Source organism: Otolemur garnettii, unplaced genomic scaffold (genome assembly GCF_000181295.1).
Source record: "Otolemur garnettii isolate 467f Iridium unplaced genomic scaffold, OtoGar3 scaffold00028, whole genome shotgun sequence".
Classification (NCBI taxonomy): domain Eukaryota; kingdom Metazoa; phylum Chordata; class Mammalia; order Primates; family Galagidae; genus Otolemur; species Otolemur garnettii.
Window position 1 is genome coordinate 16,293,789 of NW_003852423.1, and position 23,878 is coordinate 16,317,666.

General features: G+C 38.4%; 1 protein-coding gene across 2 annotated transcripts in view; it reads left to right on the forward strand.

Moving 5' to 3' along the window:
* The window catches only part of NPSR1 (neuropeptide S receptor 1), a 194,482-nt gene that overhangs the window by 98,131 nt on the left and 72,473 nt on the right, over positions 1–23,878 (forward strand). The window lies entirely within an intron of this gene.

The window sequence follows — 23,878 nt, forward strand, 5'->3', positions numbered from 1 at the left end:
GATGGAGTGTAGGGAATCTGTTCCTGGGAGTGTGGTGTGGTCAGGAGAGGATCCTAATCAATCTCTGTGGAATCCTAGACACATAGGTCTGGGAGGCATAGTATAGGTCATTGCATCTGTTTACCCAAGTGCCTGAGTTATCCCAAATTCAGAGGATATTCACTTATCACCTCTAGTAATGGGATAATTGCCTCTTCTTAAGGCAGTGATTTTCAACCAGTGTGTCATGAGAGGATCTTCGGTGTGCTGTGAAAATTTTTCAAGATCTTTAATTAAATTATTTTCAAAAGAAATTCAAAGCACAGTAAGTGTATATATATATATATATATATGAGAGTACTTTTTTATCATCATAATTTAAGTGTGCTGCTGATGTTTAACTATAGGTTCAAGTGTGCTGTGAGATAAAGAGGTTGGAAAACACTATCCTAAGGCAAGCAACTTGAAAGCTATAAGATATGACCAAGAAAAGACCCTAAGTCCAGCCCCATATTAGTCAAAACTCTTAGGCTTCTCCCAGGTGATAGCCATTAAAAGAGTATGGGACAGGCAACGTGCCCTCCTCTACTAAATCTTCTCTTTTGGATAAATAATACCTAGTCCTTTCTCTGCAACGTGTACAACCCAAGCAAAGTTGAGCCACCTTGTGGACAATCTCAATCTAATGTTCCCCCAAACTTCCAATTTCAGTCTCAATTCCTGGAAATGGAGAAATGTTTGAAAAATTTCACGGAACATAGCAAACATAGAAAAATGTCTAAAATTTCCTTTGTATTCATCCTTCTATCTCTCCCAAAGTCTCCATTAGATGCTCAGAGTCTTAGGGTCTCTTTCTTACAAATCTATTTCTGAAGGGAAACAGATTTGTTTTTCCAAGGGAAAGTGATGAAAAGGAAAATGAGGAGAAAAAAAAATTGAAGTAAAGCTTATATTATTATGTGCCAAACATTTAGGACATTTAATCTTGATGCAATAAGTATACTTACCTTAATTTTACAAGGTAGAAACTAAGACCCAAGATATCTAAGTAAGTTACCCAAGGTCACAAAGCAATTACTTGGCAAACGATGGATTTAGATAATGACTATATCACAGGGCAGGCCCAATTATGCTCAAAATAATTTACATCCTCCTGAGAGGTAAACCCTGGGGACCCAGGAGAAGGGTGTTGAATAATGGCTGAAAGTACAAAGGAGACAAGTTGCTAATCAAAGCTTGACCCTGATTATAATAACTGCTACAATTAAAGTTCAATTTCATATCCTTATAAGGTTTCAAGGTTGTTGTGAAGTTGACAGTCTAAAAATGAGGATCTGTTTAACGTTCAAAATTTAGGCCTTCAATTAAATCTTTGACAATAACTCTTTCTGTGTTTGCTCTTAATCTTTTATTTCTATCTAATCTGAGTGTCCAGTATCTTACTAGGGTGAGATTGGATTGAGGGGAAAGTGGAATAGAGAATCCTGAGTGAGTAATCTTCTCCATGAGTCTCTCACAATCTGGTTAGAAGACTAGTAAATTCAATGACATATTAAATAAATAAATATGGAAAGCCCTACTGATTCTTCAAGACACAAAGCTGAAGGGGCACTCTGAAACCTGCCTTGCCCACTTTGTTCCTACCCTAGGATATTTGCTCAATCACTCCTCCTTTGGACAAATATCACCCAACACTGTATTTAATTATTTTACATGTCTCTCCTTGACACTACAACGTGAACAAGTTGAAGACAGGAATGGAGTTTTCTTCCTTATATTCCCAGAACATGCATGGCAAGTAATCTGTAATCAATAGTTATCGACTGTTTAAAGAAGAACTAATTGATGCAATGCAAATCAGAGTCCTTGAGAAAAATGTGATGGGGACTTCACAGAGCAGGTGGATCTTGTGTTGGGCCTTAGAAAATGAATAATATTTGGGGTCATTGACACTGCCAAAGGTGCAGGAGAAGGCCTCCAGGTGGAAAGATGAGAAGGAATAAAAGACCAGAATTATAAGGATGTTTTCCCAGGTGCTTCATGGTGGTCCTGGCTTCAAATATCTCATCCTATTGTCGAACAATCTCATTGCTTTGTGAAAAAGAAAATGGTTTCACAGAAAAGACCAATGCTGTTTTGAATCACATACCCAAGTGAGTACTCATCAAGATTGTGAAGCTAGCTGGGTGCACTGGTGCCCTGGCTACTCAAGAGGTTGAGGCAGAATGATCACTTGAGCCCAAGTATTCTGGATTTACTGCCCTATACTCATAGGCTGTAGGGCATCAATGGGGTGACTTCCCAGTTTCTCTAAGGAAGGGTAAACCAGTCCAGGTTGGAAACTCCATACTGTGCTGATCAAAACTCCACACTGTGCTGATCAGTAGTGGGATTGCATCTGTGAATAGCCACTTTATTCTAGCCTGGGCAACATAGAGAGACCCCACCTTTAAAGAAAGAACAGAGGCTTTGGCAAACAATGTTGCCCAAAGTGATGCCTAGAGTTTCAAACATAAAGTAGGTATGGGAGACTTTATCTGGATCCCAACCTAATCCTAGAAGAAAATACAGACATCTCAAAGCTCCTAAATTCACAATTCTTTGAACATTTACTAAAACCTTGCCAGTTCCAAGAAGGTGATCCAGCACTGGAATTGCTTCCCATCTCCTCTGATATCCCTGTTCTTCTCTGGGATCTACACCCTCTTTGTAGCAGATTGTCAACTGGATATAGGTCTAAGTACATTAAAAGGTGCTCCCAGGAAATAAGAAGAAAATAAATAAGCAAAATATACACATGCACACATATTCTTGTACATAAGTAACTATCTCTAGATAGTCTGTCTCTGGATATTCTCTTCAATAGCAATGCTCATTGTTTCAGAAAAAGGAACTAAGGGACTAGGAATCAAGAGTTGGAGAAAGGTGCTCCTCGTAGTTTCAGTTCTTATTAATTTTGTTAAAGTACAAAGTTTATTCCTATGCACACATTACAAGTATCGGTTGGTAAATTTTCACAAATTGAATAAACCAGTGTAAGTAGCACCCAAACTAAGAAACAGCATTACTAGCTGCCCCCCAAACTCCCTCCTACCAAATGCCAGTTGCTACCCCTCCACCCCAAGGAATGGAAAGTAAACCCTGAGGTACAGGTGAGCTTATCATGATTTGTACTGTGCTTTTTTCTTTTTAAAAATAGCTTTATTAAAATATCATTCACATAAGATAGAGTTTATCAAGTAGAAGTATAAAACTCAATGACTTTTAGTATATTCACATATATGTGGAATGTTTGAGAAGGGATATAAGAAAGGTACTTCATGGGGAATGGAAAGAAAGCCTGGCCTGCTGAACAAGGAAGTCTGGAGGGCCCCTGGGACATTCACCACTGAGCAACTCTCTCCAATAAAAGGGAAAAGAATATGGGTATATGGTAACCTAGGTAACCAATGACCAATAGAAAGAGTCAATAACCGGTGACCAATGAAAAGGACAATAATACCTGGAGACCACAGAAAGGTCAATGAAAGAGTTACAACAAATTTCAAACATGGAGAAAGAGAGTATTTATACCTCTACATGGTCTTTGTGTCTCTGTCTTTGTCTCCTCTCATTCAACTCTCTGTGGGAGTGCTGTAAACGTTCCCTTTGTTCTTAAATAAAATTGCCTTGTTACGCTGAAGTGTGTGCAGGTTACTTTTGCTTTCTATTCATGCTGCCCGTGCTGCTCCAGTTCTATTTTCATTTTCTACCCACTTGTACCTTCAATGCCCGCCATGCCTGGGTTGAACTTTCTGGTTCAACCAAGTAATCCAACCACGCCAGTTGGATTCAGGGAACCAGGACACTGACCCACAACAACCTTCACCGAAATCAATTTTAAAACAGTTTTGTCACCTCACAAAGAAAACTCATACCCTTTTGCTATAAATTCCTAGTCTCTATCTTCCCCAACCCTACCCCACCACTAACCTACTTCTTGTCTCTATGGAATTGCCCATTCTCTACATTTATTATAAATGCCGCATGACATAACAGCCACTGGCAATGGTCTTCTTTCCCTCAGCATAATGTTGCAAGGCCCATATCTCCTGTAGCATGTATCAGTAGTTAATTTTTTATGACTAAATAATATTCTATCATTTTGTTTATTCATTTATCAATTGAGGAAACTGAGTGGTTTTCACCTTTTGGTTATTAAGAATAAAATGCTGCTGTGAACATTCATGGGCAAGTTTTTATGTAGACATTTTTTTTTTCCTGTTAGTTGCATAACTAGGGTGGAATTGCCAGGTCATGTGGTGACTCTGTGGCTAACATGCTGAGAAATTGCCCTTAAATATTCCTGCCCCCAGTGTATGAAGTGTTCCACTTCTCATCCTCACAAGTATTTGCTATTTTTAAATTATTGACTGGGAATATATTAAACAGTAGTTACTGGGTCTGGGTGGGAGGGAGGAAATGGGGAGATGTAGATCAAAAGATACCAAGTGGCAAACATGTAGGATGGTTTTATGCTTTATGTGAATGGAATTTTGCAGTATGTGTGATTTTTGTGTCTGGCTTCTTTTGCTTAACATTGTGTTCATCTAATTGATCGGCATTGCTGCACGAAGTTGTAGACAGTTTACTATCCTTATTGAATGGTGTTCTACTCTGTGAATACACCACAATTGGTTTTTCCATTCTACCCAAGATGGGCATTTGGGTCATTTCCAATTTAGGGCTATTATGAGTAATGCTGCCTTGAACATTCCAGGACACATTGTTGCATGAGACATTTGTTTTCATTATTTGTGTTATATGAATTTTGTGTTGTGGGCATGGATGACTTATTCAAAAATACCTTAAAAGTATCTTCTAGGGCTTTTAAAATAGAATCAGAAACATAGCTCTTCCCGGCTGACAAGTAGACAGAAAAAAAATAAAAGTAATACCTAATATTTACTGACTATTCACTGAGTCAACTCCTTGGGGAAACATTTTCATATGTTTTCTCATTTAATTTTCCAACTTACCCAGTGCCGTAGGTATTCTCATTACTCCTCCCCCTTTAGACCTAATGACTTATGTATAATCAAACAGCTGGCAAGTGAAGAATCACAGTACACAGTCTCTGGCCCTAAAGCCTGTGCATTCAACCTCCAGGTATACAACCTCCTGTTAGACATGGCTGGGAGTCCAGGGAGTCTTTTAGATGTTGAGAGAAAGAGTTGAAATTAGAGCAGCTCAAACTGCCAGCTCAATCCAGCCCAGTGACACAGACTGTTCTTTGCCACTCCTCCACCCCACCCCACCCCCGTTCATGTCCTAATTAATCAAGTCTGTTTGAACATGAAAGAGAGTGAGATTGGATTTTTGTTAAAATGAAAGGAAGGAATCTGTTCCCATCTGACACCTTCAAAACTCCCCTATTTAACCCAGCAGGGAGCATTTTGTGCAACCTGCATGGCAATTTAATAATTCCCCAAGAATGCTGGAAGATTTAGAAATGTCACAACCTATCTGGATCCACCAGCACTTGAGAATAATGCAAAGAGCAGAGGTCTAAGGTCTAGGGCAGGGATGAAGAACCAACTTCTTCTGTAAAGGGCTAGGTATAAAAATGTGTAGGCATTGTGGGCTGTCTGATCCTTGTCTCAATGACCCAACTCTGCTGTTGTAACATGAAGGCCACCATGGACAATATGTGAGCTAATGAGCACCACTGTGTGCCAATAAAACTTTATTTGTGGCTCAGCACCTGTGGCTCAATTGGCTAAGGCGCCAGCCACATACACCTAAGGTGGCAGGTTTGAATCCAGCCCAGGCCCACCAAACAACAATGATGGCTGCAACCAAAAAATAGCCGGGCATTGTGGCAGGTGCCTGTGGTCTCAGCTCCTTGGGAGGCAGAGGCAGGAGACTCGCTTGAGCCCAGGGGTTGGAGGTTGCTGTGAGCTGTGATGCCATGGCACTCTACCCAGGGGTATAGCTTGAGGCTCTGTCTCAAAAAAATAAAAAAAATTAAAAAAAAAAAAAACTTTATTTGTGAACACTGAAATTTGAATTTCATATAATTTTCACATAGCCAAACAAATATTTCTTCTTTTGATGTTCCTTAAGCCAGTAAAATATTTAAAAGTCATTCTTAGTTTGAAAGCTATCCAAAAATAGAGGGCAAAATCAAGAGCCCTGAGTATAAAGCCTGGCTACACCATTTAGTATTTTTGTGACTTTCATTACATTATTCAAATTCTCCAAATTTCATTTTTCTCCTGAGGAAATAAGCAGGTATAGGATCTCACTTTTGCCTGGCACAGAGCCATATGCTTTATATGCTTTACTAATTTAATCCTCATAATAACCACAAGTGGATGAAATTATATAATTGCCTTTTGGGGGGTAGTTATGGTGATTAAAAGAAATTATGTACATAATTGTGTCAGACTGGCCTTCACTGAGATTGATGCTTGCTGTTGTATGCAGAAATCCGTTGTTTCAATAACAGCATACCTGTTTCTCCTAACATTCTGTAATTTTTTTAGTAGCTATGGGTGAATTGCACTTAGAGTGAATGTTCATCTAATTACATTATTCATTGAACTCCAATTTACACTCCAAATTTCAATGAACTAAAATTTGAATGCACAGTCTAAGTGGTCACTATTTCTATGTGTGTGCAAAGTAGGCTGTTCTGCTCAGACACACTCATTCAAAACACTGTTAAATAAGATAATATATGTTGAATGTCAGGCACAGATCCTAGCACACAATGTGTCAGCCAATATTTATTTGTTCCCACTTTCCTTAGTGACAATGATTGGAGGTAGTGACTTTTGGGGAAAGGTGAATGTCACCAGAAAGATGAGGTCAAGGCCTTGTGAGATGCACTGGAATAAAGAAGCCTTTCCTAGGAGACTAATCAACAATGTCCTAAGTGACTTCTAGCTCTGAAGTTGAGCCTGACCTCCTGATCCCTCAGTTTCTTCTCTGATCAGTCACCTAGTAGTGAGCATTGCTACCTCTCACTTCTAGTAGCCCAGCTTTGGCCAAAATCCTCTTCTGGCCCTAAGATTGGGTACTGTTGATCTGCCCCACATGCCTGCTCCCAAGTCTGCTGATGCCATCTCCAAGCTTTGGTCATTTCCCCACTCAACATCATCTCTGCCCCTAAATGGGCAGCTTGGACTCTTCTGGGTGACTCTGATACTGGACACCTCTGTGTGCTTTATAAGAGCAATCTGGAAAGAAGAGTGTCAGGCATCAGGATTTATGTGCCAAGCATTTTACTAAACACTTTACATGCGTTGTCTCATTTAACCTCTGTAATAGTGCTATACATCAGGTGCTCTCAGTATCCCAATTTCACAAGGAACTGGAATTCAGTGTGATTAGTAGTAAGCCCAAGATTGCACAGCTGTTGTGGGGCAGAGCCGGGACTCAAAATCCCACTGTCAGACTCCAGTACCCATGTCATACACACTGTCTATACATGTGAGAACATACCAATGAAAGGAAAAATGCAAAATAAAAGTGGAGAGTCATGGAAAATATTAAACCATAACTATAGAGGAAAAATAGGCTTCAAGGTACTACAAAGTTACTGCAACCAACCTAGTCATATTTTATTCTGTACTTCTAGTGACCAGAACTAAGGGCAAAACTGACCAAAATAATGTGTTGTAGTCTTGAGAGACAAGCATAGCAAGATGTTCCCTGATCAAAAAAGCAGATTCTACAGAGCTTTAAATACAGGACTTTGATAGCACAACAGTACAGTGTCCTCAGCAGCATCCCTACAATGAATAAATCAGTGATTCTGATTCCTGCCTCCAGTAGGAACCAAAAGCAGGGTGCCTGAGCACAGGAATGTCGGCTCCCTTGGCAGATAGGCTGTGAACACAGCAGTCACCAGCACAGTAATTTCTAGCATCCTGTTAGCTTTCTCACTGGCTTTTATCTTTTAATAAATGTTTTCTGTTTGCCAAGATCTAAGATTATGCAGCAGAGGCAACCATAGAGACTGTCCCTAGATAATGAGATAATCTTATTCCCGTTTTCTGCCTTCCCTCCTGCTTCACATTAAGTTCTTTGGGAAGCAGATGCTGAAACAGAATTAGGTGTACAAAAGTTTTAGGGGGAAGTTAAACCTATGAAAAGAAAAATAAAGAAACAATGTTGTCCTGGAGGACCCATCAGAGCATGACATCAACCTGACAGTCTCTGCCAGCTCCTTAAAGGATTCCCATGTTGGGTGGAAATGACTAGAATCTTCTACTGGCACTTTCCTTAGTCATTGGTACAGCTTGTACCAAGAATAGTATGATTTTGACTAGAAAACTGAGGCAACCCCTGAGGAATCTAACAGCTGAAAGATGCCTGCAAACCAGAGTCATCGCAGCTGAACACTAAGGTCTTTCTTAAAGGGGGATCACAGCAGTGGATCTCTGTGTCTGCTATATCTCCCTTTGTATCAGCCTATACTTGATTGCAACAGGATGAGAGAAGAACCAAATGTGTTCTGTGACAGTCTACCCCTGTCATTTCAGCCTGCATAACTCCTTGAACACAGGGGAAAAGACATTTGAAGTACTTGATCGTGAATAACTAAAAATGGAACTCTTCTCTGCTTTCCTTGGATTTCTAAATGTGAATTTGTCTTACTAGGAAAACAAAATACCTTTAAAAGAGAAAACAATCTGGGAAGCTGAGGTGAGTGGATTACATGAGCTCAGGAGTTTGAGACCAGCCCATGCAAGAGTGAGACCCCATCTCTACTAAAAATAGGAAAAATAGCCAGACGTTGTGGCAGTGCCTATAGTCCCAGCTACTTGGGAGGCTGAGGCAAGGGGTCACTTGAGCTCTAGAGTTTGGGGTTGCTGTGAACTATGGTGATGCTATAGCACTCTACCCAGGGTGAGAGAAGTGAGACTCTTATTTCAAAAAAAAAAAAAAGTGGGGGGGAAACAAGTACGTTTCTTACATTTACATTCAGAGTCACTTTGGGCCCCCTGTTATGCAATGATGATTGCACACTACCATTCTTCACGAAATTTCCCTTAAAATGGAGTGAGGAGGAGAAATTGTCACAGCATGTTGCCTTCTGTTCTCCTATTTCAAGAAAATATTTCTTCTTGCTGAGCCTGACACTTAAGAGCACAAGAATTCTTTATCACCCTGCAATGACCACCAACCCAGGCAGGCTAGTCAGCCTCCTGTAATAAGATTCTTAATTTCTACACATAAAAGATGTAAAGAGAATAAATTTTATGAAAACTTGGGTATCCCTAATTATACACGATATTTTTATTTGGTTGGAGGGACTAATGGAGAAAGAGAGATACTGGTGGCATTTGCGACTTGACAAGACTATTTGAGAAAACTCAAGGACAGAGATTTCTGTGACGAGAGTGCTCTAATGAGAATGAATGTGATGATTATTTACCTAATTGAGCAGTAATGGCTGAGGTGCAGGCCACTTCCCCAGGACTAATAAAGAGCTAGGGAGTTGACAGCTTAGGCCATTACACTCAGCTGGTACTTAATATGGGCAAAGGGCACAGTGCCAGAATAATATTAATATTGTAAAATGAGCCAAAACATGGAGAGACAAGAATGTGCTTTTTGAAAATAATTTTAATTGTCAAATAAGTACCTGACATCAGGTTGGGCAATGTAATTTTATCATTAAACAAATTTGCACATAGTAACATTAAGATTTATTTAGAGTATCCTCAGCATTTTGTTTTTACAAAAAGCAAAGTAGAAGGAAAGAAACTCTCAGCAACATCAAAAATAGTTTCTTGTACAACCACAAGCAAGCAAGCTGTTATCACACACACAGCCTTGCTTTGAAAACAACACTGAAGATGTTGAGTTGAGCTGGAAGGATTGCAGTTGATATACACAGTTGCCACTATTACCCAGTGTCCATCCAGGAAAGGACTCCTCATCCTTAACACCACAGTTAAAGCCAAAATGATCTTATGTTATCAGAAATGTCAATGGTTTTATAAAAATTATGTTTATCTACAGTATTCCCCTTATTCCATGTGATAAATGTTCATGTACTACTCACTTGCCAAGGAAAAGAGTCATGCAGCTTGCTGAGTGCTCATTGTTCCTATGGCTCTGCTCTGCATGGGAAAAAGCAAACAGCAGCTAAAACCAAGCAGAATTCTAAGAAATGGTAACTTGACTTGCCTTTTGCGTAGGATAAATCCTTCTCTAATGGTCTTTATGTTTTTAAGAAGTTTGCAAATATGTTTATTTGGTCAGCAGTGACTCCTCTGTATAGTAAGTTGTGAGTGTCTTACCAGGCACTACCAAATGAGATGAAACTATAAGCACTGTAAATAAAGCAAACAGCCCTCAGCATGGGAGAAGATTTTCATAGGTTATGTTTCTGACAAAGGTCTGATGACTAGAATACACAGAGAACTCAAACTAATCAATGGAAAAAAAAAAATAACTGCATTTCTATGGGCAAGAGATTTGAACAGAAACTTCTCTGAAGATGACAGACGAATGGCCAACAAACACATGAAAAAATGCTCATCATCTTTAATCGTCAGAGAAATACAAATCAAAACCACTTTGAGATATCATCTAACTCCAGTAAGATTAGCCCACATACAAAATCCCCAAATCACAGATGTTGGCATGGATATGAAAGAAGGGAACACTTCTACATTGCTGGTAGGACTGCAAACTAAAAATATGGCCTTTTTGGAAAGAAATTTGGAGAATTCTCAAGGAACTAGAAGTAGATATGCTGTTTGATCCTGTAATTCCTCTACTAGGTATCTATGCAGATGATCAAAAATCATTTTATAAAAAAGATATTTGCACCAGAATATTTATTGCAGCCCAATTTATAATTGCCAAGTCATGGAAGCAGCCCAAATACCCATCAACCCACGAATGGATTAACAAATTGTGGTATATGTATACCATGGAATATTATGCAGCCATAGAAAAGGATGGAGACTTTACATCTTTTACATTTACCTGGATAGAACTGAAACATATTCTTTTTAGTAAAGTATCTCAAGAATAGAGAAAAAAAAGTACCCAATGTTTCAATACTATTATGAAACCAATATATAATCACCTACACATTCATATGAATGGTAAATACAATTATAGTCCAGAAAAAAGGAGGGAGAGGGGAGAGGAATGGGGAGGGTAAGAGGAGGGAGGGTATTTGTTGGGATCTCACCTATTGTGCACAATGCAATGGTACATTACAAATCTATTAAGAGTAGAGTATAAATGTCCAACCACAACAAATAAGTGAGGTGATGGTTATGTTAATCAGTTTGATGTAAGCATTCCAAATTACATATCAGCACACTGTACTCCATAAATGGACAGAATCATGATTTAGTAAAAAAAAAAAAAAAAGAAAGAAAGAAAGAAAGAAAGAAAAGAACCTATAAGCACAGGTAAGGGACAAGTCACTGCCCATTGGGAGCTTACAGTCTAGCAGAGATCTTAGAATCCAAGGACCTCCTTTATGAATCTGCCTTAGGAACAAAATATCCAATCATGCTCCTCCTTGTGGCATCTTGACTCTCTAATCACTGTTTTAATCTACACTGAGAATAATTGAAGTGGATCATTCTGCTCTGTGAAATATCCTGTACTGCAGTCAGCCAATCAACATAGCACATTAACCACTCTAATAACGTATTTTTAATAGACTCTTACCAAGCTGTTCCCATTTAATGTCACAATTCTAGGCCCTGGAGCCATGGAGGTAAATAAAAAATAATATCTGTTACCCCATATAGTATAGTAGAATAGGAAAGAAATTTTTAAAATCAATGCTTTGATGTATTATGGATACTATAAAGGCAGAGTAAGAAGAGGCACAGAGAAAGAAATAACCAAGCCAATCTCAGTACTCTGAAAAGGAATCATATAGAAAATAACCTTGAACTAAACCTTGAGGAAACAGGAGATACTCTTCAGGTTTACTTGCACAACCAGAGCCAAGGGAGCAGCATAAAGAACAGGTGTGGCAGAGTGAATATTAAGATATGGTCAAGGAATAGTTAAGTAGTTTCAGTTAGAAGCTCTCTCAACTGTATTTGCTTAACTGCCTCATTAATCAACACTCTTCATTCTTTCAGAAAGCCACCCATGACTAACTGAACACCTGTGACGAGCAGTACAGTCCCATAATTAGCCTGTCCATTTCTGCTCCCACTTTTGGAAGACTTGACTTTTTTTCTTTTTATTCAGTGAGTCACTAAAATCTCTGCAATAGAATTAAACTTAGGAGATGCAACTATAAAAGATGAAGAAAGATTATAAAAATCCCTGCAATGAGATTCTGCCTCAGATTGCCTTGCTGATATGTCAACTTCTCACTCCAATTTACAGATACCAAAACTTGAAATTAGGAAAAATGGATTATCGGTGTATTTTATGCAAAAAGATGAATAAGATAAAAGTCTTGTCTCTATATAAAGAAAGAACAAATGCACTTTAATGTGTTTTTTTTATTATTTATAAAGAAAAGAGAATTATTTGGCTCACAGTTCTGCAGGCTTTACCAGAAGCATGGCACCAGCATCTGCTTCTGGTGAGGGCTTCAGGGAGCTTCTAGCCAAGGTGGAATGTGAAGAGGGTGCAGGCGAGTCACATGGTGAGAGCAGGTGCAAGAGAGAGGAAGGAGGTGGTACCATGGTTTGTAAAATAATTAGACCTGATGGGAACTAATTAAGAACTTAGTCATCACCAAAGGATATCATCAAGCCATTCATGAAGGATCTGCCCTCCTGACCCAGTATCTCCCATTAAGCCCCACCTCCAGCCCTAGGGATCAAATTTCAACGTGAGAATTGGAAGGGACAAATATCCAAATATAGCATATGGCAAATGCTTATATAAAACACTATGCAAACAAAGGAGCATCTAATATTTTACAAATTCTATAGGCCTAAATAAGACTATAAATGAGCCAGGAAAAAAGAGAAGCCATACAACTACCAGCTTAGCAAGCAGTGAGTAACATGCTGTAGCATTGCTATAGCAAAACACATGCAACTAAAAGGAAAGAGCGGGCGTTTAAAATCCTCCACCCTTAGAGCATCTGCAGAATTGAATCTGAAGCCTGGAGGGGATTGAAGATGACCCTAGCAACAACAAAACCCAAGTCTAGCTAAACTCCCAAGTAGATTGATTTGTCACCCTACCCTAGCAGCCTTAAAGAAGCATGCCCATTTCCAGGCACAAAAACTATGTGTATCCATCTCTTACGATGTTATATACAATATGTGTACTATTGAATAAAAATCTATGAAACTCAAAAAGAAATGCAACCCATTGTTAAAAGCCAAAGCAATCAACATAACCAAACACAGAGATGACTCTAGTGTTCAAACTATCAGATGAGCACTTGAAATTAATTATTGTAAATGGGGAAAAGCCTTTAAAAAAATAACTCCATGAAGGAGGATATACAAATGGCAAATAAACACATAAAAAGGTGTTCAATGTCACTGTCATTAGGGAAATGCAAAATGAAGCCATGATGAAATACTACTACATACCTAGCAGAACAACAAAAAGAAAACATAACCACAAGATCTCCCATATATTCTTGATCAGAATACTCAGTGGTGCAGCAACGCTGGAACATTTGGGGGCAGTTTTTTATGAAGTTAAACATGTGCCAAAAAAAATTCCACTCCTGGGTATTTATCCTACAGAAATAAAAGTTTATGTTCACACAGAAATATATATGTGAATATTCACATAAGCCTCGTTTGAAAGAGTTAAAAACTGAAAACAACTCAAATATCTTTCAATAAATGAAACAGACTATAATTATACATATAATTTAACACTATTCAGCAGCAAGAAAGAGCTAAGAAATGATACGCACAATTACCTAGATGAATTGCAAAGGCATTATGCTGAGTTTCTAGAAAGCTAATTTTTAAAGGTTACAAATTATGTAATTCCATTTATATAAAATTCTTAAAATGACAAAACTATAGTGATAAATAACAGATTAGTGGTTGCTAGAAATAGGGAAAAGTGGAGGGTGTGACCCTAAAGGGACAGGGGAATTTCTTCATAGTATCAAAACAGTTCTATATCCTGACTGTGGTATTAGTGATGTGCTTAAAATTTCAGGGACATATAAAAGTTCTTGATAAAAACTGGTAATATCCAAATAAGTTCTGAAGTTTAGTTAATAGCTTTATACCAACATCAGTTTCCTGGTTTTTATCCTTGTACTGATACTGATTGTGTGAGGTGTACATGAGAAACTTCTGTTATTTTTGCAAATTTAAAATGAGTCTAAAATGATTTCAAATAAAATCTTTTTAAAATTCTTTCTGATAAATAGTCATGATGAATAGATTCATGTTTCTAGGGAAAAAAGACAACCTAGATGTACAGTTGAGTAATTTCAACAGAGGATAAAAACCATAAGCAAATTTCAAGTGGAAATGTGAAGGGAAAAAAAAACACAGTAATATTCACAGAATTCATGCAGTATATTCAGACAAAGGAAGAATTAGGTAGTTGGAAGATAGACCACTAAAAATTCCTCAAAGTGAATATCAGTGAGGAAAAGATGGGGGAGGCAATCAAAACCTGTGGTGCTATATCAAATGGTCTACCACATGTATAATTGAACTCCCAGAAGGAGAAGACAGTGCACCAAAGAAATATTTGATTAATAGCCAGAATTCTCCAAAAAAATGATGAAAATCGTTAAACCCTAATTCCCAAATTCTTAAATAACCTACAGCATGGTATTCTTTTTCTTAGAAAAACTAGATACAGGTTTTGCAAATTGCTGCAAAACAATAAAGAGAAACCTTGAAGGCAGCCAGGAGAAAATGACATGGGTGTATTAAATACAAAGGAGTTGTTAAAGAGACACAAAATTATAGTTAGAGAGGATAAATAAATTCTAGTGTTCCATACCACTGTAGGATGCCCATATTTAACAACAACATCTTATATAGTTTCACATACCTAGAAGGAGGATTATCTCACACAAAGAAATGATAAAGGTTTAGCGTGATGGAAATGCCAGTTACCCCGATCTGATCGCTATATGTGATATGTACGGAAACATCACTATGTACCCCATTTGTGCAATCATTTTTGTCAATTAAAAAATACAAATAGGGATTGGAGGGATCACTTCTGAGATTTATCTTATAAGGGTACAAGTGAATTTTTCTAACAGCAGAATGTGAACGTTTTAAAATAATAACTAAGAAAATGACATGAAGGCTATGTTAACCAGTTTGATGGAAGTGTTTTGGATTGTGTGTGAAGACTCCACACTGTACCCCAGAAGTGCATTGGATGTATATAGTTACCATTCAATAAAAAAAAAAAAAAAATACAAATAAATAAATACAAAGAAGTGAAGATAAGGATTACAACAGACTTCTTGTCAGAAGCAATTCAAGCCAGGAGATCAAACAACTTCTTTAAAACCAATTGGGGGATGACTGTCACCCAGAATTCTACATCTATCAAAAATATTTGTTAAAAATGAAAGTAAAATAAAGACTATTAAGGTTTGTTTAATTGTGTAGACCTGAAATGGTAATGAATACCAACAGAAGGAATATGACACCAGATGAAAAATTTGATCTACACAAATTTATGTAGCCCTCTTAAAAAATAAAGATTAATATTGAAAAATACATTTTTCTTTAAATATACTTTTAAACCCTTTAAATTTATTTTTTTTAACTCCAGAAGTTAATTGACTATTTAAAGTAAAATTGTACCAATGGAGTTTATAGCATCTTTAAAATTTAAATGTCTGATAACAGCACAAAGTTTATGAGGGATTTGAATGTGTCAGTCCTCGTGCTATTTTACAATTTGTATAATAGTATATAAAACATCTAATACTCAGTCTTTAATTGCCATACGGAGGATCAATTTGGTAGGAAAAACACTGGAATCACCATTTAAACTAGTTAGGAATCTGTGCAGAAGCTCAAGAAAGAGACCATCAATATCTAATGTTTGCCAAATAGCAATAGGAACACAGAGAAGATGCAGGTCTAAGACCATTTTATACTGTAAAATCAGGAGGGTGCAGCGACCAAACGTTAAGAGGTTTTGAAAGCAAGATAGAGGGAAGACTCTGCAGCGTTTATCATGGGTCTCTGGCTTGAGTGTCCCTGATGGAGAGTGGTGCCATCACTGGATCTGATAACAGAGGAGGATAAGCTCACTAAGATGAAAAGTCATTAAGTTAGGGTGACCAGACGTAGGCTTTTGGTGGGACAGTCCCGCTTTTGAACAATTTGTCCCGTGGCATTTTTAAAAAGTCCCAATCTTTGGAAAGAATCCATGAACGGGCCGAGAAAAGGAAGGGAATATACGGTTTTCGGCTGCCATGTGGCTATTTCGCCAGAATATGAGTTTTATATTATTTGTGTTAATTTTATAATGTTAAACTGTAATGACAAATAATTGTTGAGAAGTGATTATGGAGAACTGCTTATCAAAGTTTGCATTGTTGTCAGGCCCGGTCCTACCCTGTCCCCTGCCCCGCCCCACCCCGCCCTACCCTCTGGCCCTGTTGTCCTGCTTTACAAATGTTAAAATCTGCTCACTGTATATTAAGTTTCTATTTTAATGGGCATTTCAGACAATTTGCTTGTGACTCTATTATTAATATGTTTGGATTGAACTTCATCATCTTATGTATTGCTTCTCTTTGTTCTATCTATTTTTTTGTTACGTTTGTCTTCTATTTTTGGCTGGATTAATAAGACTTAGTTATGATTTCATTTTGTCCCCACTATTGGCTTTTTATCTGTTTTTTGGTGTCAACCTAACACTTACTATATATATCCTCTCTACCTCTCTACTGTTTCTTGATATGTACTAACTGGTAATGATCAGTTCTTTCTTGAATTTATGCACAATTTCCTAACCAGTATGAATAGTAATTCCAGTACTGGACCAGTATTGGACCTAGTTTCCTAACCAGTCTAAATGGCAACTCCTGTATTGGACCTACCAACTTTATCCTCTCCACAGCAACTAAAGAAATCTACTTAAAATACATGTTTGAAGACACAAATATGCAACATCTCTCACAATAGAAAAGAAAAGTGCAACCTCATAAATGACACAAGGTCTGGATTCTTCTTGTCTCTTCATCCCCAATTCTTGCCACTTTCTAGCTCCTACTTAGGCTTCAGCAACAACAAACTGATGTCATTTCCTATACACAGGCCTCCTAGATTCTCATCTCCATAGTTTGTTCATGCCGTCATCAGTGCCAAGAATCAATGTCCTCCTGACCAGTCCTCATGGAACTGAGGCTCAAATATTGCCTCATTCTTCACTTCTTCCCGCTCCACCTGTATTTGCACTCCAACTGGGAACCCCCATTCATGTTTGCAAGAGACCCTCAAAGGAACAATAAAGCCTGCTGTGAATCTGCTTTGACATTTCTGAGTATTACAGTTTCCTAGGATCTTTCACAGAACAAATTTTAAAAAGCAGAATAATACATGGAAGTTATTAAGCCTTTAAAGTGTACACTTTGTTCCCAAGGTCTGTTAATTATCATCTGGGAGCAGCTTGTTTGCAATGTACTCAATTACTTAGGTAACTAAATAGCTTTTTACAGATCAGATTGGGCTCATTTGCTTAATAGCAACTAACAAAACTGTGGCACAGTTCCACTGACAGTCTACTCCCAGAAACAGGCTTATTTGAGACTAAGCTCCAGGGGGGAATTAGATTTTACCAAAATAGATTATTATTGTTGATATAGCCACTTAGAGAAAAATACGGTAATTTTTTTTAGATTAAGCAATGAGTAAGTTGATGGAGAATATCCAAGTAACTCATTGAGGTCCATTCTATTCATTCATCTAATCCATTTTGACAGAAAAACCTTCATTACATTTCTACCTGATAAGTCATGACCCACAACTCTCAAGGACTATACAACTCTGACCTTCTCAGTAAGAACTTCTCTTAAAACCCAGATCAGTGATGGGATTTTTTTCTCTTTAAAAGTCTCACGTGCTTGCCAGTGCTTCTTGTTGTTGTCTGCAGAGAAACAAAATGGCAGAGACAGACAGACAAGAATAAGACTGGAAGAGTCAGGTACCCTTTTGTGCTGGACCCTACCATGTAAATGATAAAGAAAGCTTAGGGAGAAAGAGACAGATTAGCTAGATATGGAAAGATAAATAAAAATGCCATAGGCTGAAAAATGGAGGGAGGCTATTCCAAGCAAAGGGATGTGTATCTGGAAATACAGATGCATGAAAAATACCAGATTCAACTTTGAAATTCCAAGACGAAACTTGAGGAGAGATAGTTATCTTATACTGCCTGGATCTTTACACAGCAGGAGGTGGGATAGCAAGAGCAAAAGAGAGAGAACCCACTCCCTTTCTATAATGGCATTAGTCTATTCATGAGGGCTTGACCTAAAGACCTCCCATTAGGCCTTCCTATTGCACTGGGAAGTTTCCAACACATGAACTCTGGGGGACACATTTAAATCATAATAGTAGGTAAGGCCAATTGTGGAAGGCTTTTATGTGAAGCTGGGGGGTCTTAGAATTGATCCTATAAATAAATGAAGATTAACAAAAGGAATATTTACCTAAAGGAGTAAAAGTAATTTCCTTGGGCGAGTGGTCCTGTAAGTAGAAGGGTCCAAAAGAGAAATAAAGACATCTAGAATAGAGATGAGGAGATGACAGGAAAACAGACTCATGTCTATACATTAGCCTAGGGAATAAAACAGACACAAAATCTATCCAAAAATAAAAATTAATAAATAAAAAATAGGCAGTATGGTAGTGAAAATCACTAATATCCAATAGTCTGGGTTAAAAGCCTGGCTTTACCTCTAACTTACTATGAAATCTTAAGAAAATGTTCTTACCCTTCTAAGTAAATACAGTTCTCATCTGTAAAATGGGAACTTTATCTCACAATTTTTTATGAGATTAAATAAGAAAATGGCTCTAAATACTTAGAACCTTACCCATATGCTAATGGCTGAATAGCATGCCTTTAATTATGCCCAATGTTGTACAGAAACCTGAATTAAGAGTCGTAATTCTTTAAACCATAAAGTCTAACTAGTTATGTAAGAGGTCACCACTGGGTGATCCAGACATGAAAATTTTCTGTTCTGTTTATTGCAACTTCTTGTGAGTCTTTAATTATTTCTAAATAAAAAGTTATTTTGTTTTATTGCTTTTCTGTAAAAAGCCTTTCCAAATCACAATGACAATTTATTCAACAAATATATGCTGAGCACATATTCCATGCCATACCATGCTCAAGATACTGAGCTTCCTTCTGTTCTGACATTAATAAGCCTCATTTTCCAATATTCAAAAAGTAATTAACCAAATAACAATGCAATTTTCACTTTTGCTATTCCTCTTTAGCAGAAACACAGAAATAAACATAAACTATTGGAATGGAATCCCAAGTATCCTAGCTTCATCCCCAAAGTTGGAGTTTCTTTTGTTGTTCAGCTGTTCAATTTTCTGAAAACCTGAACCAGCCAAATGCATTCTCTTTCTGAGTAGGATTCTGCCCAATACTCTGTCAGATTAGAATTGCACATGAACCACAGACCCTCTCTCATAAAGCATAGCAATGTTTCTCAACAGATGTACAATTGGAATTTTGAGCTTAATAATTTAAAATAGAATACAGCCCATGGGTAGTCCAGGGCAGAGCTGATACTTGCCTTCTCTGTGCAGCCCTAAGCCATAGTGCACGTTCGTGTGTCAATAATGAAGACCCAATTCCAGCCCTCCCCCTATGGCAAGGGCAGGACATCATAAAGCAGTAGCTCTCAACCTTCCTAATGCCGTGGCCCTTTAATACAGTTCCTGTGGGTCACGACCCACAGGATAAGAACCATTGCCCTAGAGCATAAATAATCTGAATAACCCTATGTGAGGACCTTCTGAGAATGTTAAACATCTTTGGCCCCAACACTATTTGACTTCAGTCAATTGTGACTTGATAGTTTACAAGAAAGTTACCTGTGCTCTCCCTTCCTCCCCTTCCCATTGTGTAAAAAATAGCTCTACTTCCATCTTCTGGTCACAGCCAACGACTCTTGCCAACATGGTAATTCCTCTTCTTGCCTGCTAAACCCTGCACACAGGAATTCAAAGAACCCTTATGTCACAAAACAACCTTTGCTATTTCCCCTGGCAGCAGTGACTTCCTTTGGGGAATGGGACCTCCAAAGTGCAGAGCAAGGTTAGAGAATCACAGAGCCCCACATTGGGTCATGGGGAGTGATGTTAACCGAAGCCATTCCTTCCTTTACCTTTTAGTTCTCAGGCCTATGTATATATCTTGTTAAGGACCCAATATGGTAAAGAGGGCTCTGATTCAATGCATATGCTATCTTTTGAAGGGTGGTATCCTATCCTTTAAGAGTGTTACATTTAAGCTGGTATTTCATCTGTTCCTGCAGTAGTTTATTTGAGGACAGCTACTTTTAGGTGGTGTAGTATGTGACATGAACAGTAGGTTCTAGAACCTGATCTTAACCTCCTTCACTATGACGTGATCTCTGGTCAGATATTACATTATGTGAGTTTCCATTTCTGTGAGGCAACATGAAAACTCTCAGAGAGTGGTCAGTGCTATTGAGTATGACTAAGAGGTCAGGAAAGACAAACTTATATCCTGAATAGGCATGTCATTGGGAGGATAGGCAGGCTGGCCTTGGAGGAAAGAAGGGGCTTAATGCAGTCAACTTGTCACTAAGTAACCAGTTGGTCTCCTCAAGAAATACAACCCTCCTGGGGGCTCAGTGTTGGTGTCCATTGTTGGCAAGTTGGACATTCAAAGTCAGCAGTAGCTAGATATGCCATGAGAAGTGCTAGTGTACCTCACTAACTAATGAGTTGTCTTACTCTCAGCCATTGTGGCCACTCTATTCATGTGCCAATTTTCCCAATACTGGGGTGACAAATGACAGCTGGACAAATCATTTTGTGAGTTTGTTCAGTGCTTCTTGTGTACTAGATGCTTTCCAATAAGTGTTAACTGTAACACAACAATCATCTTACATTGCACCGATTCCCACAGTTTCATCTGCATACCTGTCTCAGATCCTTGTCTCCAGTCTTCAAGTCCTGACTGTTGGCTACTGTGCAATTATTTAATATATACATATATATATATACACTCACTTTAGACCATGTTTTTCTTCCACACAAAATGGATAACGAGATGCATTGCTTGCAGCTCTACCCATTGAGAAGACCTCCCTTCTCCACTGGCTTTCAAGGCTACCCCTGAATGCAGCTACAATTCAGTGAAAATCTATTTTTGCTTTGCAGCTACATAGTGACTTAATTCATTTGTTAACAAAGATTGGGCTTTTACTTCCTCTTCAGCTAGTCATAGGGAACCCATAAATCTGAGCTGGGGCAGGGGCTCTGGTGGGTAACATGGGATAACATGGGGGGCATCTAGGCTGCCTGCTCATTCAGCCTCTTCCTGCCAATGTAGTCCTCTGTGGGCTTGATCTCAGAGGTACCACTTCCATCTTTCAATGGATGGCTGTAGGGTAAGACTGACTTTCTTCTTACTGTGTCTGAAAAACTCTAGTTTATAATTGTTAGTTCCAAATAATTTGATGCCTCATTATGAACCATTCATTCTCAACTAAGCCCAGAAACATTCTAGAAACTCTTAAAAGGTATATAATTTTACACTGCAGGTGACACATTATTGCTCCAGAGCCCTGGGGTTTACATTCTGATTCTTCCCACTGACACCTCCAACACCATAGAGTCTGCCAGGTCATATGTCCAAAGCAGTAGGGTTGCTTACAATGCAGCCCATATGTGCTGTAGAGCTCATTCCTGCTCCACACCAACTCAGAGCTGTGAGACTTCCACGCTGTTCATTGCATGAGCCAGAGCAATATTTCTAAATTTATAATGTGTTGCCTCCAGAATACATAAGTGGCTTAGCACGTTTCTTGTTTCCTTTACTAAGATAGGCAATGTGTAATACAACAATTTATCTTGTACTTGGAACTGAGGGGCTCACTACTCAACCACCAAAAACTTTTGGTGTGGCATGTTCCTGAATTTTAACAGGGTTTTATCTTCCACTTTCCAGGGTGTATGTGTCTTACCAAAGCCTCTAACGTACTAGATGTTGCTAGCCTCTAACGTACTAGACTTGCTCATTCTTCTCAATGATGTTGTTAAGGTAAATGGATCAATGTGATATTCTGCAGAATGCCCAGGTGGTCCGGGTCTCTTCACATCTTATTAAAACAGATATTAAGAGAGTCAACATAACTCTAAACAAAACTGAAAATGAATATTATGGTCTGTTTTATGTGAATGCAAATTTTTCCTGATATTTTTTATCAGATTAGAAAAGAACAGTCTTGCTAAACCAGTACCTGCATACCATGTGCCTAATGCTACACTGGTCTGCTCTAACAAAGATGCTACATGTGGCCATGTAGCTATAGCCAGGATTATTAACTTGTTTGAGCTCATGGTATTTTCCAATCATTCTCCAGCATCCATCCAGTTTCTGTAGAAACCAGTGAATTGAAGACTTCTACTTGGCCTTCCCTACTATGATGGGAAAACCATATGGGGTTACTCAAACTGCCATATGTATCAATCTCAATTAAACTCCTAGGGACTAAGGAATGACAAGCAACAATAAATCTAGTGGACCTTTCTACTATGGCCAAGATTCCACTTATTATTAATGCCTGGCCTCATGAAATTTCTCTCTTAACAATAGTGGCATTATAATGATGCTTCAGGTATCTGAGTTTCATGTCAACTCAGAGCCTATGCATAATAGCTCTATGTGATTCCCCTTTCTCCAGTGCATAGTTAACCCAAATAAACAGTCATAGGTCCCTTTGAGGAAAGACTTATGACATTATTTCAATACATACTTGCCATAGTATGTATGCAAGACCTGGTTTATAACTACTTCTCCTACCATCATTCCTGGCCTGCAGATAAAAGCCACCACTGAGCTTCTTGGGGACACTGGTGTCCCTCTCATTAGTGCATTCCTGGTAGTTTTCTTGAATAATGTGCCTTCTGAGTCCTTCCACAGAAAATAATTCTCAACACACTTCTTCTGGCTCCACATAATATACCCATTGCAGCATGCCTACTTCCTTCAGTCTTTTTATTCTTTTCTCTACTACCTATCAGAGCAATCCAAGCATTTCCATTTTGCTTGGGAAGGATCATCACTTTCTCTGGGCTTCTAAGAGCTACCCTAGCAGTGAGTTTGCCTTGCCTCTGGCATCCTTGACATGGTGTTAAATCTCTTGTCCCCCCAAAGCAACCCCAAGTCAATAAATTCTTGCTTGTCCAGTCTATGTTCCAGCCCTATCCATCAATCAGTGGAGAATCCCTGAAGCAGTGTTTTAAGAAAAATTCTGGAGAGTACAATCAATTATTAGTGATATTTATCGTGGAAGGATGAGATGGAGGTTTTAGACACATAGAATGTTTTGTCATTTCTACTATAGACATCTGTACAACTTGTACTGCTTGTAACTATGACATTGAGTATAGATGATCTATCCACAGGAGAACAAAGTTCTGACCTTGGTCTCAGTTCCTCTGTAGTTTATCCAACTATGATAATTAAATTAATAGTTCAGGCACTTGACTTCTGCAAGGGCAGATGTTGAAAGAAGGAAGGAGAAGACAGTAGAGAAACCTGGGGATAGGGGGACTCAGATGGGGGTGAGTAGACAGATAGAGGTCCAGCTGGCAAATAATGGGTACAAAAAGGGGAATTTCGAGGGGTTTTCCAAAGATAAAGATTTGCCTTTCTCAATTTTGCCTTCTTTTAACTCTCTCACAGTGCTTGCATTAGTACAGATTTA